Source organism: Heloderma suspectum, chromosome 16 (genome assembly GCF_057233095.1).
Source record: "Heloderma suspectum isolate Gila_16-S chromosome 16, 16-S_ref, whole genome shotgun sequence".
Classification (NCBI taxonomy): Eukaryota; Metazoa; Chordata; class Lepidosauria; order Squamata; family Helodermatidae; genus Heloderma; species Heloderma suspectum.
In genome coordinates, this window is record NC_139473.1 from 12,179,967 (window position 1) to 12,185,966 (window position 6,000).

The following is a 6,000-nucleotide window of genomic DNA, read 5'->3' on the forward strand; positions in this document are numbered from 1 at the left end:
CCTTCCCCTTTGTTGCATGGCTGCAGAGTGAAGAGCACACACTTCTTGAGCAGGTCAAATGTGAGATCCCTGCTGGATCAGACCAAAGGGTCATGTAGTTCATCGTCTACTAATTTACTAGTTCCCCTCTACTCAGCACTGGTTAGGCCTCATCTGGAGTACTGTGTCCAGTTCTGGGCACTGCACTTTAAGAAGGATGCAGACAAGCTGGAGAGGGTTCAGAGGAGGGCGACAGAGATGATCAGGGGACTGGAAACAAAGCCCTAGGAGGAGAGACTGAAAGAACTGGGCATGTTTAGCCTTGAGAAGAGAAGACTGAGGGGAGATAGGATAGTGCTTTTCAAGTACCTGAAAGGCTGTCCCAGAAAGGAAGGCCAGGATCTCTTTTTGATCATCCCAGAGTGCAGGACACAGAATCATGTGCTCAAGTTACAGGAAGCCAGATTCCGTCTGAACATCAGGAAAAATGTCCTGTCAGAGTGGTAGAACAATGGAACCAATGACCTAGGGAGGTGGTGGGCTCTCCCACACTGGAGGCATTCAAGATGAGGCTGGACAGCCATCTGTCGGGGATGCTCTGACTTGGATTCCTGCATTGAGCAGGGGGTTGGACTCGGTGGCCTTGTAGGCCCCTTCCAACCCTACTATTCTATGATTCTATGATCTTGTTTCACACTGTCGCTTTGGTGCTTAGAATCATAGATTCAGATGGCAATGGAAAGGTCATGTAGTCCAACACCCAGTTGATGCAGAACCCCCCTCCCCCCCACATACCCCCCCCCCCCCGACAGCAATGGTATTCAAATGTGCATTGCTTGTGAACCTGGAGGTACAGGGCTTAATTGTGATCGGGAGGGAACCTTCCAGAATGTGGTATGAACAGATTATCCATGTAAGAAAGGAGTGGGTAGAGCAGAATCTATTGGTAGATGCAGGGGAGGTTTTACAGAAGAGCAACAGAAAGGGCTCTGGCCTTTCAGCTGTTTAACAACAACAACAGCATCTTTCCTCCCTTCTAAATTAGGCAGTTAAAATCTCAGAGCCGTACCAACTCAGACATAGATTTATACTTGCATATATTGATCATTCAAGGCTATGGATCATATGGTGCGCTTGCTAATGGGCTCCTTTCCAGAGCTGCCATGTTGTATGTGGCTCCATGCCCTTCACAAGATTATCTCCCCTCTCACCAATCCCCCAAATCACCCCAAATCACCCCCAATCCTCCAAAAACATTCTCTCTCATTTTATACCACACTAAAGATGAATGAATGAATGAATGAGCAACAGGAAACAACCTTGGGAGCACCAACGCAACATTTTCTGAGCCCCTCGGATCAGTTTGGGAAATGACTGGGGGGAGAAATTTATTCAGACTGCAAAGGGGGGTCATTGGCTCATCTCATTTTTATTTATTTTTTTAAGTCCTGCTGGGTGAACCCAGCTTCCCCTGACTTTCATAAACATGCCTGTGTAGCTCCATAGCAGTTTGTGCCCCTTTATGCCTCATGCTGGTTATACACCTTTTATTTGCTGAAAGCAGGGGTCTCCAGCTTTTTGAGTCCTGTGGGCACATTTAGAAGTCTGATATACTGTCATGGGCCCTGCCACAACATGGCTGCCACAGGGGTCAGCCTAGGCATTTCCCCAAGGATCAGAGGGTAAGGCAGAGGTTGAGTTTCAGCTGCAAATGCCAAAACCACATTTATTTATTTATTTATTCATTCATTTCATTTCTATACCTCCCAATAGCTGAAGCTATTTACCCGCATAAAGTTGAAAGAAGCTGGAGGGAGGGAAAAGTGTCCTGCCTGTATGGTTTGGGTTTCTATTTGGAAGGGGGTCTGCATAAAGCACAAGGTACCCATTCCAAAGGGGGGGGGTGAGACTGAGAAACCCCTCCAAACAGTCAGAATAACACTCCAAAAACCAGACAGGCAAAAACCAAACAGACAGGGAAAACTACCCCTCACCCCCCACCCCTCCACCAGACAGCCAAACAGGCAAAATTAGTCCACAAAAGCAAACAGACCAGCAAAACAAACCTCTCTTAAACAATGCAAAAGTCAATAGACAGGCAAAACTCCCCTCCCCCATAACAGACAGGCAAAACTAACCCCCAAACCAAAAAGCAAAGCAACAAGAAAAATAGGAAACAGACAAGCAAAACTGCCCCCTAAACAAATAAACACATACAGACACACAAGGACAGAAACAACTGCCCCGCAAACCAAAAAAAAAAGAAAGCGGGCATGCCGAACCAAACCTCCCTCAACACACACACACACACAGGAAGAGAGAGAGAGAGACCCTTCCCAATAGAACCCCAAACCATACAGGCAGGACACTTTTCCCTCCCTCCAGCTTCTTCCACCTCCTCCCCACAACCTCAAGCAGGGTCCCTCTTTCTTTCTTTCTTTCTTTCTTTCTTTCTTTCTTTCTTTCTTTCTTTCTTTCTCTTTCTTTCTTTCTCTCTCTCTCTCTCTCTCTCTCTCTCTCTCTCTTTCTGTCTTAAAAGCTGTTTTCACTAGCTAGACAAGCTGCAAAGGAGGACATCTCAAGCCTACAGCGGCCCCACCCTCTTCCTGATCTCCCAGAAGAGTGTGTGTGCATTATTATATACTGGAGAGGGGCAAGGAGTAGGAAGGCACCTAAGGCGTGATGCCTGGGGGGTGCCGGGGTGCCTGTGGGCACCCTGTTGCTGATCCCACTTTTAAAGCAAAAATGTACAATTACGCATTTCAGATGAATGGATGAATGAACGACTATAGTCACAGACCAATAGGAAGGTTAGTACAAATAGCAGATACAACTAGTTAAGAACAAATAGATACAAATGTGTGTGGTTTTTTTAAAAAGTTTTTTTTAAAAAAAAATACCAACTCTCTCTCTCTCTTTCTCTCTCTCTCTCTATATATATATATAAACTTGCGTTGAAGTCAAAAGACATTTTTAAAATTTAGAAAAGAGCATTTGGCAAACACACACAGACACACACACGTCCTCCTACAAGAGAGCTTCCTGACTGGCTTTGCATAACCAGCTCTGACCTCAGACTTGCAGAACTGGTTTCCTGCCTTGATTCTCAAGAGGAAGGTTGTCCGTCTGATGCTTTACAAAGCCCAAGAAGGCGATTCCCTTCCCCGAGAAGTGTACAATCTAAAGTTCAAACCAGGCGAGACGACAGAGAGAGAGGGAAGGAGAAGGACGGAGTCAAGGTAAACCCGGGGGAACATATGCATTCCATGTGGAGAGTGTGATTCCAGGTCACAGCAAATCCTCTTTCATGCGTGCCTGTATTCAGTGGGCTTGTTCCCCCAACCACTTCCTATACATACAATAGCAGATTTAGAACCTTCCCATCAAGATGTTTAGTATGAGACAAAGCAGATCAATACCATGCTACTCAGATAACCTAAATTTTCAGCCACTCGGCACTACTTTTATTGACCAGTCATAACATGCTTGGCTGTTACACTGCTGCAATTAAAGAAGTCACCAGAGTTTCCCTTTGAAGAACCAAAGAACAGAGACTGTAGAAGAGAAGATCTCCTTCCAGATGCACACCCTTCTTATGCGGCCACCAGAAATAATGAGCTGAAGGATATGAAGACCACTCAATGAATGACAGATGGATGTTCTGTGCAGGGTTTTTATGAAATACGTTGCACAACACAGAAATCCAGGTCAATGCAGGGTGCAATGTGTCTATAGAGTCAAAGATTCTTCCAAATTCTGACAGACAGGAGCAGCCACCCAATGAGGGAGAACAAAATGTCCCCTGTCATGGGATTCAACAAGTCCAGAGTACAGCTGGCCCCAAATTGCTCAAAAGCAACATTTTCCTGAGAAAATTAGCAAAATGCAAAGAGAGAGAGAGAGAGAGAGAGAGAGGCCAAAATGTGCCTCCATTGGCTGAAGCATAAAAATATGCATGTAAGGGGATTGTGCGTTTTCACATGTGCAGATTTGCTCAATGGTGCATTTGCGCAACTGCAAGTCTGTGCAAATTAGGAAATAAAAACAGAATCTGATTCCGTGTATTTCACACGACCTGTACATCCCTAAGTACTGTTTGGCTGCAAATGTGATCAGAACACTGGAGAGCTGTAGGATTGCTTCACCCTTTCCCAAGGGGGGGGGGCTTTGCTCTAACAAGATGCTCCCATCTACTTTTCTATCCACACAGAATAAGATGCAAGGTCCCTGCCATCTGAAATGCACTGAGTGAGCATGATGGACAGGGCCTTTTCCATGGTGGCACCAAGACAGGGAAATGTTGGGCTATTGGGCGGTTTAGAAACGAAATAAATAAATAAAATTAAAATAAATATCCTGCATGGCCCCACCATTGCTTGTGTTTGGATGAGCAGCTTAGCCATCTCTTTTCCAGTGATTTTTTGTTTGTTTTGTGTTAGGAGCTGCTTGTTACAAAAGGTTTTCTGACTTCTTCTGCTTTTATACCAACTCTCAGTTGTACTGATTTTTTGTGTGTTTGTTTCTGTTTTCATGTACGAGTTTCACTCTTTTCATAATGCTTTATTTTGTTACCTGCTGTCTCTGTCTATCATCTATCTATTTAGCAATCTACATACATGTATCTGTTACATTTATATCCCCTGTTTCATCCAAGGAACTCAATATGGTGTATATGATCCTCTTCCTCTCCTTTTTATCCTCACAACAGCACTGTGGGGTAGGTTAGAAAGAGAGTCAGTGACTGGCCCAAAGTCACCCAATGAGTTTCATGGCTGGGAGGGGACTTGAATCCAGATTGCCACATGCCTAGTCCAACACTCTAACCACTACACCACACTATCTCTCTACACCACAGCTCTCTACCTGTCTAAAGGCTGGATAGTAGAAATGCCCAAAATGAATGAATTATTGGCAGCCTGCTGCAGTTGGAGGGGTAGGACACAGACTTTAGGGTGGCCAGGTCTCCTCAGTATCTAATGCTAAGTTTCAGAGGAGGATGTCGAGGTGCTTAGGAGGGGGATTCATAGGCCATCAGGGGTGGAGTTCAGAGGAACCTGGGTTAGGATGTCTTCCTGTTGCTTCTTAGGTGGCCTCTTGGACCATCGTGCTTGGTCAGGGTACAAAATCAGTAGCACTTAGTTTTCTTACAATACCATTCAAGAATTTGGAGGTGGGGACAGGGGATGATTTCCATTTTTTTAATGGCTGTCATTTTAATTATGATTATTAATTAATTGTTAATATTAATTATACTAATATTAATTATATTAATACTAATATAATTATTAATAATTACATTAATATATTTAATTATTTAATTATTGCCGCTCTAGCTGTCAGGGTCAAATACGCACTGACTGGTTGGAAAAAGACGACCAGATCAACCTCTAGCAACCTGATCCTCGGGGTTTGAAGTGTTGAATTGAGCCTTGGGTGGTGCCCTGCTTTGATTGCACACTTGCAGAAGTCTCAATCAAATGCTTTTGACACTGATGGAGGCTCCACCCCCTTTTCCCAGTTCCCATTTCTAGCACTTCCCAGGCCGGGGGGGGGGGATTGCACTGACAAGTACAGAATATGGCTCTGCTGGGCAAAACAAAGTAATGCACGGAGAGAGGATGAAACTAGGGATGCTGGAGAAATTTGAGACGGATTGAAATGAGTTTGGATTTCTAAGAATCTGACCTACGGAATCCTCTACAGAGTGCCCCCCTCAGGCTGTTCCGAGTCGTCGACTTTTGGATGATTTTTTTTTTACTTCCCCAAAATTTACGCATATAAATCCATAGAAAAATATACAAGTTTCTGCAGAGGAAACGTTGAATGGAATGGGGGTCAATATGCTAAATGTTACGTACTGAAGTAAATTATGTAAATACTTAGGTAAATGCTCACGTAAATATGTACGTAATTCTGTATTTCTCCACATGACGAAAAAAAATATTTGCAACCATCTGTGGGTGGATGACAGAACGAAAGGTGCCTGACAATCCGCGAAACACAGACGGAGCAGATTTTACA